Below are 12,723 nucleotides of genomic sequence, written 5' to 3'. Positions count from 1 at the left end.
TGGCTCTGAAATGGTGAAGAATGTAGTTCATAAAGCACCAAGTCACACCATAGTTGCTGTGGGTGGCATGAAAGCAACAAGGAAATGATTATATTTCCATAACAGCTGATGACTTTAGTTAAAGCCTGAGCAATGGGAAATCTCTGGCATGTTGCTTCATTCCTCATTTATTTTTGCATGGAAGGTGTCTGACCTTTCTGTAGAAGTGGCATTTCTGAAGATCAGGGGCTAGATGAAGAATTTATGAATATGTTGGAAATCCTTTTCTTCCTTTCAAAATGCCAGTAACATTTCTGGCATGACTATGATGCAGAAGCTATTGTTGGGCATAGCAATACAGTTCTTACAAGTTTTTTTTTCATTTTTATCATTGTAAGTTATATGGTTTGTTAATTGCTTGCCACTAAATATATCACAGGGCCAGAGAATGCTCTCAAAACACCATTATAATCCTTGATGCAGCTTGAAAAAGTAGAAATAAAGGTATATAATTCTCTGTGCCTGCCCAAGGAAGGAACAAGGTTCCTGGGGCCAAATCTGCAGCCAGATGTGAGCAGCTCGTGCTGGATTCTCTGCTCTGTGCACAGCACTGAGGCAGCTGCAGCCTGCCTGGGTGAGGGAGGGCTGAACCAAAAGCCTGACAAAGCCACAGACTGCATTTTCCCCTCCAACCAAAGGCCTCACAAAGCCACAGACTGCATTTTCCCCTCCCTAAACTTTCATGGGATCAACAGAGTAGAGGTTCCATTGCTGCAACTGATAAATGTGCTGTTCTGCTTCTTATCAAACCCATTTCTTTCTGCCCATCTCCACTGCTTTTATGAAGTTCCAATGTATCTTAAAAGCACTTGATATCATTTGCATTCCTACCTGCCTTCAGAAAGTTCAGAAAACCCTCTGAGACTCTATTCTGTCGTGATGGTGAGTCCAAAAATGCTTCTAAATCCCAGAAGTTTTATTTGACCTTTGATAAAGGTGTAAGGTAAAAGTGTTACTTCTGGGCCCAAAACTTTTAGCACTGTTTCATAATAAGAGCAAATGGAGAAAGTATCAAGCCTTGGACAAGGATTTGTGTCTAGTTCCATTGCTGGTCTCTAGCCCAGAGTGCTAAATGCTCTGAGCCTTTGAACTTTTAAATCTTTAATACACAGGATGTGCACAGTAATACTTCATAAATACTTTTGAAAGTTATGGGCAAAAAAATGCTGCAGAAGTCCTAGATCATTATATAATAAAGATCCTGGATGATTATATAATAAGAACTTGAAGATAGTCACTGTTACCACACACTAAGGAGTTCATCTGTCCTCTGGCTTTGCTTTAAATGACTTGAAGTGGTGAGGGTGCACTATGCATTATCCATGTCTACTTTTATACCTAACTTCACTGAAAGTACCTCTAAAAAATCTGAGTTTTCACTTTGATGTGCCTACAGAAGACATTACAGAAGTGACCATTTTTCAGTGGATGTGTTGGTCTCTTTTCCCAGGTAACAAGCAAAAGGACAAGAGGAGGTGTCCTCAAGGGGAGGTTTAGACTGACTGTTTGGGAAAATTCCTTCACCCAAAGGGTTATCAGGCATTGGAACGGCCTGCCAGGGGAAGTGGTTGAGTCACCACCCTGGAGGAATTTAAAAGATGCATAGATGTGGCACTTAGGGATGTGGTTTAGTGCTGGATGTGGCAGTGCTGAGTTAATGGCTGCACTCAAGGGTCTTTTCCAACCTGAACGATTCTGTGATTTTAGCTAAAGGCCAGAACAATTTTCAGAGGAAATATTTTGCTTTATATTTTGTTGTTTACCTTAAGTTGCTATTATTTGTAAACTTTCAGTGCAGAAGCCTCTCACTGTCTGTGGTACAGTGTTGGGAAGGAGGTATTAATCCCTGCAGGAGCTGGGATTCTGGGAACAGTGCTTGCATTGAGACTTTGATGTTTCCAAAACAGGTCCTGTTTTGGGGTTTTTCATGTGCAATCCTTAGAAGCCTGGTTCCTGCTCAGGATACAAATAATAACAAATTGTCTGAATGTGAAAAAAAAACTCTGGAAAGATAAATGTCAACATTTTGTCTACGTATATCCAGAAAACTGCACTCATGAGGCCTCCAAATCAGTGTGCTCTGTTTCTGTTCTTTGAAGTTATTTTTGTAACTATTTCCCAAGCAATTGCACATCCTACGATGAGAACTACATATGTCCCAAGATTAAAATATCAGAAATAAGCCATTTTTAAACCTTTGATGGTCAAAACAAATGATGAGTGCTTTCTTTATATGCTAGCTGAAGTTTCAACTCATACACCTCAGTAATTACGCTGTGGAAAAATAAAATACAGCTCAGGATAACAATATGTTTTTATTTGGTATTGTTAAAACTGTAAAGCGCCCCCTTTAATTTCATGTACACATAAATTTGTCGTGTGCTTTTAAAAGTTTGATTTTTTTTTTTTGGCTCTATTTTTATTCTTCTTTAAAGAGCAAACACACACACACACACACACACACAGAGCGTCAGGTAAATATTTCCATGGATAGCCTCAGGGTCCCTTGGCAGGAATGTAATTGCCTGTGCACTCTCTGTAACTGAATTGCCTTCCTTAATGATGGCATATTGGCTTTATAGGCCCCTGACTGCTTCTCTTTAATACCCATTAATTTTCATTTTACTTTTTTTTAGTGAATGCCCCTTTCTCTTTTTCTTCCTTCATGTGTCATGCCCGTTTCACAAACTCCCTGCAAAGGTGTGGTGAGTGCAAGGATGACTGCAAGCTGGCATTTGCAGACTCCTGTTCATTTCAAACACACGAGTCCTGCATGGCAATCAAATTGAGTGATCTTAGAGCTCAGCAGCACACACAGGCTCTGTCCTGTCACTCACAACTGCATCCCCCCAAAGTAAAAGAGGTGCTGCTGCCTTATTATCTTTTAGATTCAGAGACCTGCAACACTGTTAAACAATTCTTTCTTTGGGTGAGTATATATGGGGATGAATTTGAGTAATACATAAAAAAAAGAGAATACCAGTCCTTCAGTGTGCACCAGCTACAGATGGCTTCTTGTCCCTCAATCTCACCTTCCAAATGGGGCCTAGGAGAAACCAGCCCATAAAATATACATCATTTAATCACTGATGAAATTATCCAGGGCAGATTATTTGGGTCCTCCTCCATTTCTTTTAGACAAGCTTCAGTTCTGTGCAGGGAAACAATATGTGACATTTCAACTCCCAAGGTGTTGAGAAAATTAGTGTTTAGGTCAGCTGGGCTCTTAAAACTGTAACTGTGGTTTTGCTGAAGCTATGATTGCAATAGTCTGGTAGAAACAAACAGATTCACCATATGTAACCCCAAAGCACCATTATTTTATTACTTCTTCTTGCAAAATCAGAGAAATACTGAAGAATTTACAGCTCAAGTCTTCTTTTGCTGCAACACAGCCTTATGGTATTGATTAGCAAATCCTATTCAGCCACTGTAGGGCAGAAAGTACCATGCATTCATGAACTAGACATGTGCTGTCAGAGAGAACTCATTTTACATGGACCAGCTGTTGATGTTTCCTCTAGAACTGCTCCATCCTTGTGGCTGAATTCTGGGGCTCAGAGAAGAGAAAGGCAGAGAGCTCTTACCTAATGAAGGTGGAGTTTATTTTTACACACCTGCTGCGTTCAGCTGCTCGATAGCTGGTGCCTCCTGTGCTCTGAGGACTGTGCCAGAGCTGATGGAGGGTTTGGGAAGGGAGCACACAGGTTTGTGTGGCTGATGGGCAGCTGCACTTTGCAGGAGCACTGAGGGGCAGCAGCTGAACCGGGTGGGCTGCCCTGTTCAATCCATCCATGCTCTGAGCCAGCTGCTGCTGCTGCCTGGCAGGACAAAGCAAGGAAATCCCTTGGGAGGGGAGACAGACAGACTTCCACTGAAACCCTGGGTGTTGCCAGCAGCTTTGGGAGGTGGGTGGAGGTGTTACTAAAGGACCATCTGATCAGGATGGAAAGGGAGGAAACGAGCTATCACTGAAGTCACTGAAGATGGGAGTCTTTCCCTCCTGTTTTGGTAGTGATTTTTGTGCTGTGTCTCCCCAGGTTATGACGTGTTTATTCTTGTAGAAAGGTTCCATTTACATATATCTATAATGCTAGAATATGAGGAAGATTTTCCTCTATGCCACCCCACAGATTATAGTCAGTTTTCAAAGACATTTTGATGAAAACAATTACTTAACAAAATTGGAACTCTAATTTGTACCACTGGCTGCCTAGCAGGAGAACTGGAGCTAGTTTTCAGTGTTATTCTCCCATTTTGACAATGTTTTTTACTTAGTATTTCCGCTTTTTTTTTTTACCAAAAGGAAAACAAAAAACAATATTGGAAAAACTCTCCCAAATCACATGACTAAAAACTCCTTTCTCTATATTTTATTCCTTTGCACTTGCCTTCCCACTTTTACCATTTTTTTTTTCAATTTGACTACAGAAGTGTGGAGAAAATAAAGATCCTGAAAAAAAAATTAAAAATTTACAATCCCTTTTCTTGAAAAAGTTCATAAAATCCAAACCAGACAACCAGTAGGAAGAGTGGAATGAAAACTTCTGGTGACTAATAAGTCACTTGTTGTCAGAAATTTTTTTTTGTGAGGTATCAGAGTTTCTAGACTAGAAACCCTCATTTTCCATTTGAGTTCAGAGGTGATAAAGTACCTGATAGGCATTTTTCTGCCCTTGGTTTTAATCTTGCCTAATTTTTGTAATGTTTTTGTTGGAATCTGGAATTCCCCAAGGTTAAGTGGACAAACCAAAACTCTCCCAAGGCAGATTACCCAACACAGCAGTTGCTGGCTCAGACAATGAGCACTGGTTTCTTTAGAAAGAGCTGCTCCATCAGCAGGGCAAAAACTCTAGGTTAGAATTTAGGCAAATTCAGTCTGGACTAAAAAAGTAACTTTAGACATTAAAGGTGTAACTTTGGTTTTTGAAAGCCTTGCATCTGATCCCAAGAAAAAGAAAGCACACTATGTTCAATCTCTTTGCTTGGATTATAAGCAATTTCCATTGTTATGGTTTAGCAGCTTTTGAAAATAATTTCAGGAAATCTTTTGTTGTCATAAAACAATACCTTTTTTATTCAGTCCCTGCCATCAATACTTTATGTTTTCATAATATGTCCAATCAATAAAACATTTACTATCACTCAATCAGAATAAAATGTTCAGGATCATCTATTGCACATAGCTTGATGAAAAATTTGTGACAGCTGTAAAGCCAACTGATCAGCAAGATGACTTTTTAATCATATGCACAGGTGAAAGTATTGTACTGAAAAGGAGACATAGAAAATAAGTAGATCATTATTACTGAAGTACAGATTGCTTTATATTTTTATCTTCTAAAATGCAGCTGAGAAGATCATTATTAAGAAGAGAATGTCATTTTTCAAAAGAATTTGTGGCAGTAACATCTAGTGAGGCTTTTTTTATTAACTTCAAGAGGGAATGTCTGTTACATAATACTAATCAATTGTTTCAGGGCACAAAATTCAGAGGTAGATGATGAAGAGAAAACATTTTAGAGGGCATATATTCAGAAAGCTGTTTTAGAAACTGCTACAGAATTGGCATTAGAGATTTCCTGTGTTCTGTATAGTGAACAGTAGTGAGTAGTTTTGCTCAGATAAAGTGCATACATCTGGTACATGATCCAAATACTTTCATCTCACTCTGATAGATATGGAAGCTGTTTCTTTGGATATAGATATGAGATTTCAAGCTGTAGTGATAACATATTAGGTATGGGGGAGAAGTCCAAAAAGGAAAAACAGTTTTCTTCTCGGGGTGGGATGTGTAAAACTGAATCCATTCCAGAACGGAGAGGGAGAAGTTAAATTTCATTTATAATTGTCAATGCATGTTTCAAGCTAAGCCATTGAATTTTATCTACTTCTCTGCCAGTAGCCATGACACTTTTATTTCTTTTTATTTCACCTTCTCCCCAGTAGGCTTCCCTTATTGGCACAGATGAATTCCCATATCAAAGACAATTTCCAGCTGACTTTAGGACAGTTGTTATTTAATTGGCCTCTTTAACAATCTTTGTCACTAAAAGCTTCTGAAAACGCTTGTATTTGAAAAAGGCTTGGGGGAAATTCCCTGCTGATATATTTCTATGGAGTACACTGGTAACAAATTGCACCTAGGAAATTCCACTCTCACTGCAGTAGGTTAAAATTCTTTTGCTCTGATACCTTGGAAAAACATTGTGAAAATAACAAACACCAATGCCCTGGCCCAACACCAATAACAACCTCACAAGCCACAGCATCCATCTTCTCCCCTAAGCTGCTCACGAGGGCTACTTGAAAGAAGTTCATGGCCTGGGCTCACAAAGCACAGCCTTTAGAAGGGGACAGGCTCCTTAGCCTGGCTGAAAAAGGACAAATTGCTTTGCATCTCCTAGCACAAGGATTTACTTAAGACAAAATTACCCCCGTGCCAACAAGTGGATCCAAATCTGCTTTAGTTTCTGAGGGTTGAGAGGGCATGAGGAGGGTTCAGGGTAGATGTAGACATTGCCTGTTTCATGATTACAAATTTTCTGTGTGCACCATGGTTATTAAAAACCTGTTGATTGACAGGCGGGCAGGCAGTGTGTACCTTTGTGCTTCAGCATACACAGGTGAGCAGTGCCCTGAAATACTGCTCATTCAGCTGGAAACTGCAGAGATAATTGGGCTTGACTCAAAAGGAAGCAGAAACTAGAACAGGAGAGATAATTTTGGGATATTGTATTAACAAAAGCAAAAGGAGGTCATTTTTCTGAGTATATTTTCACACACAGCAACCTAAATCTGACAAGCCATCACAAATGCCAGGCACAAAGATATTTGCATTTCTAAACACACCAAGTGCTTAGAAGCTAAATTCTTTTTCTGTAAGATCATGGGACCTTTGTGAACAAAGCCAGAGCCAAGAGCTGCCTGTAGAAAACATCTCTGTTAAGAGCTCTATTCTGAACCTTTTTGCATCAGAGCTTTATTTTTATCATGTGCCCTTGCACACATGTTCCCTGCTAGCTCAGGAGGGCATAATCCCACACAAAACAGATTCCCAGGACACTAAGCAAGAAAGACTCAGTGAAGGATACACCTCTGGTGTGTCTGAAATGGTTCTGCAATAATATTGTTATGCTGACATATATGTCATCTCACTGAATCCTTCAATCACACTCTAGATATAAGGCTGTAAGCAAAATAACCCTATGGACAAACAGATGTATGGGTTTGAACTTTAAAACAAGAAACTTTTATATGATACAGTGGCAACACTCATATACAGCTACTTCTCTGAACAGAGTTGCCTATCACAGATTTTTTGTCTGTGCTGAACTCTAGTGATTCACAAACTCACAAATTGAACCATTTTCTCCCTTATACATTATATCATATGAGGGCAGAAAGTTCATGCAGTGTGAGTGGGAGAATATGAATGAGCATCTGCAACAAAATGCATGCTAACCACAATGCTGCTGGAAAAATCTTGGTGGGATGGGTGGGGTAGGAACATCATATATTCTCCAGGTGTTGGGTAACTAATCAAGCTTCAGGAGGATCCCTATATCTCCTTGGTATTTATTTATAGGAAAGATAAATTTGGGGTAGAATTTATGCTTTTTTTGTCTGTTACTCAAGTTGTGTGGAGAAGAAATTTGAAACCTTTCTCAGGGCTTTCCTCTAGCCAAAATCTTCAGGATAATCTGACAGGAGAGAACCACTCTTGTTCTTCTCCCATGCAGAGAATAATCCAAGTTTCATTTTGTCCAGAGCAAAGTGTAAGACAGAAATTCACTGAAAGAAAGGGAAGACCTGAACTTTAGGCATGGATTCACTAATGCTCATTCTGAAGGAGGAAGAAAATCACAGTTTAGTGGCCCAGCAAAAAAGGAATTATATTTGTTGGGCAACAGTTTTGACTAAACTGAGTGAGAGGCACACACAGGCACAGAGCTCACAGCACAGCTCTCTGCCCAGGCAGAAACTCCTGGAGAACTGGAAGGGAAACCTTCCACAGCCCTGAAAAGCAGGTGGGAGAAGGGAGATATTAACTAATTCCCACGTGCCTTTGTGTGAGCAATGGCTGTGGCACAGTTTTGGTTGGATTTCATTTGCTATAAAGGGGAATGAGGAATGCTCACTTTGTGAGCCCAGCAAACCCCCCCTGTGTCTCAGCCCAGGCTGTAGCAGGCAATAAAAAGAAGCAGAGTTGCTTGGAGAACTTTCATGTGGAAGTCTTGTAAGGAGGATAAACAAAAAAAAATCTCACAATATATTAATTCCTGAATATATTAGGTGAGATCACACAAGGGCACATCTGCTGAGGGGCTTCAGCCTCACGCTGCTTTCAGGTCTTACAGGCAGAGGAGATGAAACCTGACATCTGCAAAGGCTTGTGGCAGAGCCTTCACAAGCAAAGCTTGTGTGTCTAAACAGATTGTGCACACACAGGATTCCACCAATACCTGATGGCATGTCCAAGAGGCTCTTTATGAAGGATTTGTTCCACTGCTGCTTTAAAAAATGCTCCCTCTTTATCACAGGGATTGTTAACCTCTAATACCAGTTCCATCCCTATATTTTCTCTCTCCCTCCAGAACAGGCTTAGCTGTGTACATTCAAAGAACCCTTTCTACATAATAATAATAAAAAAATTCATTCTTTATACTCCTACTGTTAGTTTTCATCCATTGAATGAAGCAGGGGAATAAGGAAATTAAATGCTCTTTGGTTTTGAGATTGTTAGTGAAATTATGCAGACAGATCATTTTCCAATCTTAAACCTAAATAATTCAGTTGCCATAGGATCAAAGTATGTGTTACACTGCCCTCAGTTTTCCATGTGTTGAATCATCCCTGTTCCCTTCAGCACATTTTCCCTCTGATTTGATAACAAAGGCAGTTGGCACTGGGTAGGGCTGGCATCCAGACTTCTCACTGTTCTAAGCCTGATGTCCTTGCCTCCTCCTGTAACCACTTACACTCCAAGAAGTGAAACCTTTCCTTGTGTGCACATCTGTGTGAGCACCCAGGGCAAAGTCAGGCCTCTTGCATTCATACAGCAAATACTGCCAAGTGGCCTAATTTTTCCTGTTCCAAACTGAAATTCATGGAGATACCATGACATACCAACCAAATTCAGTCACTAGTGATACTTATGTTCACCTTCCCCTGATATATCAAGTTAGATGCATTCTGATGGAAAAATTAGACTTCTCAGAGTGAGGGTCTGGTTTATTGGCAGTGTTTGAGAATCAGTGAAGTTAAACATCTGATAAACTCAGGGGTTACAAGTCCAGGACCTTTTCTTTCCCATTGCATCTTTTGCAAAGCATTATTCTACAGAATCCTACAAAGCTGCCCAGTTAACAGGGGATGAGTCAGGCCCCAGCAATGGTCTCCAGTTATTTGCTAGCAGAAAGCAAAGTGTTCCCTGTTCCATTCCATAAATCTGGCTTTTAGAGGCTGCCCTTTTACAGACAGTCCCACATGGAGGGGCACTCAGATGTCTGAAATGTCTTTTCTAATAATGCAAAGGCCTCTTTGTGTTGAAATATTTCAGGCACCTTACTCTATCTTTATGAGTGTGAAGGCATACTCTTAAATATCTTTCTATCCTTTTTTTTTTCCTCAGCAAAGAATTATTTTTTACTTATACCAAACCTAATAATGAGGGCCTAATTATATGGAAGCCTCTTGTTTCTATGACATTGAACACAAATAGCAATAGAGCCTTTCCTGTGTCTAGTTCACACAGTTCTAAAAGTAAAGTGGATACTTTAACAAACATTTCTGGCTATCATAGTCTAGATTTTAATGGTTTTCAAAGTATACATTATTTTGCCACTAGTTTAAGAACTTATCCTTGTTACAGAGAAAATCCCATTCACATTTGTGCAGAGCCTTGCAACCTTCTCTAATTCAGCTTCTCTTACAGTCTGCTTAAAATTCCTCCAGGAGAAGGAAAAGTGAAACAATTTTTTTTTATCAGAACAAAATACATTTTAAGTTTACAGCTCTATTTTTAGGTCCCACACCTGGTGGTTTGTTTTTGTTCTTTTTTTTTAATTAACAAGTTTGGTTTGAAAATTGCCAGATCAGCTTGGAAGAAAAAATCATCAGCTTTCCTTGATTATACACATCAGTTGGCTTTGCAACTCAATTGTCTTGTTTTATCAATTAGTTAAATAGATGTTCTGAAGTCCTCTGAAAGAAAATCCTATTACAGAGAGATGTGGGGGACAGTGGCACATCACTGGCATTGCCACAATAGGTGTAGCTAGATGGAAATTCTTAATGTTGTAATGATTTTGAGGATTTGTAACACTGAAATTCAGATCCTGGAGTGAGGCACAAAAGTGCTGCAAGAAGGACTGAAAAAAATTAGGACATTGCAGAGGAGGAGGAAAAAGAAAATAAACTTGCAGCTGGACCTGCAACTTGGTATCACAGCACCAGGTACCAGCACAAGCATTTCTGTCCAACAAGCAGCCCTTAGAGTCTGACACACTGAGAGAGGCTCCTCCTTTAGACCTGTGTAAAGAATAGCCTTTCTCAGCTCAAAAGTCACAGGACTAGTCCAAGACACATGAGAGCCCTGACCAAAACACCCATCAAAATCAGTGATGTTCTTTCCTTGAACAGGTTTTGGTTTGGGTAATTTTTGGGGGGTTTGTTTTCTCTGAAATATTTAACCAGGGGGTAAAGAAAATCTTTCTGTGGGCTATAAGATCAAACACTAATTTTTTTTATGCTTTGCACAGAGTAAACCATAAAACCATAGACAAAACTTCAAAAGACTGTTGAGGACACATTCCTGGTCTGGGGCTGCAGTCCTCACAGCTGCTGCCCAGCCTCTTCTTGAAAGCCCTCACTCAATTTTATCCTGAGCTGGGCTTTTGCCCCCCTATCAGCTACAAAGTTCTTCCTAACATCCAGGCAGAACCTTCTCTCTTCCAAATCAAACCAATTTCTCTTTGTTCCTCGCAGCAGGCAAGCAAAGCAGTGATCTCTGTTGTCCTTTCTGTTCAAAGGAGGACTGGTAAACATTTCACATAAACACATAGGCTCATCTAAAAAATGTCTCTGATTCATTGTTTCTCTTTTGGATTGGAAGCTGGCCTGATGGTTTGGAAACCTTGCAAGAGTTACAATCTAGTCTAATCTGTAAATAAGATTTCAAAGGTAGGGAAAAACCCAACACCAAAACAAAAAACCCCAGAAGAATCCAGGATCCAGGATAGGTATCCCACAGCAGGGACCTACCCTTCTGCAGGCTTAAACCATGACCTGCAATGACAGTGAAATAATAGTGAAATAAACAGTGAAATAAACAGTGAAATAAACAGAGAAATAATGTCCCTACTGCACCCCTCAGAATATGTCACACTCTGCACATGTGCTGTGCCTGCACAATGCAACCTTGCATCTCTCTGCAGCATCCCCTGCATCCCTTTAACCTCATTAATCAGCTCATCTCAGGGGTGAGGGTCAATGCCAACATGCGAGAGAAAAACAGAAGTGGGTGAGCTGGGATGAGATGATTTGTTCAAGCTACTGCACAGGGAGGACTGAGCAAATGTTTGGAGGCATCTGGTAGACATTCTTATTCCTTTTGTTGAGCCTTTGAATATGTTCACTGAGACAGATGATCTGTGAGTAAAAGTGATTCACACTGAAATGGAATTTGATTACAAAATTCCAACAATCACGTGGAGATCCTTTGCATTGCTTTGTAATTCTCATCATGTAACATTCACCTTCAAACAAATAAGTTACTTTTTAGGGCCTAGGTTCTGAAATTATCAAATCTCTCCCTGTGTTCAACCCTACACATGAGAGCATAAAAGGCCTGATGAACACAGAAACAAGGAATCTCTGGATTTCCATACAAATTGCTCCACTAACATAAGTCTACTCTTTCTTCCAAGACCACAGATCCAATGCAGTTTGTGAATGGGCCCTTCTGCATCCTGATGGACAGAGGATGTCCACGCCAAGGGAGAGCACAGGAATTGTGTTTAAGGTGCTCCAGGGATGCAATAGCCACAGTGAAGTCACTCATTCTTTGAATTTTTATACTCAAGCACCACAAACACAGAAAAATCCTTCATTTCTCGATCAGAACCCTTTCAGTTCCTTGCAGAGCTGCTGAGAGCCTGGAGCACTGGGTGTCTGCAGTGGGGAGCTGCAGGGTTGGCTGCAGGAGAGGCTGGGCTGGTGTGTGCTGAACATGGGCAGCTCCAGCCAGGCCCCTGAACTGCTGCAGGACACACCTGAGCAGCAGCCAAGATGCTAGGAGCTGCCAAAATGAAGATTGGACAAGATGGCACCCGGTGAAGTGAGGACAGAAATGTGAGAAACAGCTCTGCAAGCACCCAGGTCAGTGGAGGAGGAGGGAGAGGAGGCGCTCCAGGACTCCTGGGCAGCACACAGGGGCCATGTCAGAGCAGATATCCCCACACCAGGGAAGGTAACCACTGCCTGAAGGAAGACTCTGAAAAGCCACATTTGGAGCAGGTGAAAAGGAGCTGTAGAGAAGAACTGCTAAGGTATGACCATAAATCACCATTCCCCATTTGCCCGTTCTTGGAGATGAGGAATCAGGGGAGTCAGGAATGAAGGAGAGAACCTGACTCTAGGAAAAAGGAGAGATGGGGAGAAATTTGCTTTCATTTTGTCTTT

This window comes from Agelaius phoeniceus, chromosome 4 (assembly GCF_051311805.1).
Source record: "Agelaius phoeniceus isolate bAgePho1 chromosome 4, bAgePho1.hap1, whole genome shotgun sequence".
NCBI classification, from domain to species: Eukaryota; Metazoa; Chordata; class Aves; order Passeriformes; family Icteridae; genus Agelaius; species Agelaius phoeniceus.
The sequence above is the reverse complement of the archived record's forward strand: the minus strand, read 5'-3'. Positions refer to the sequence as shown.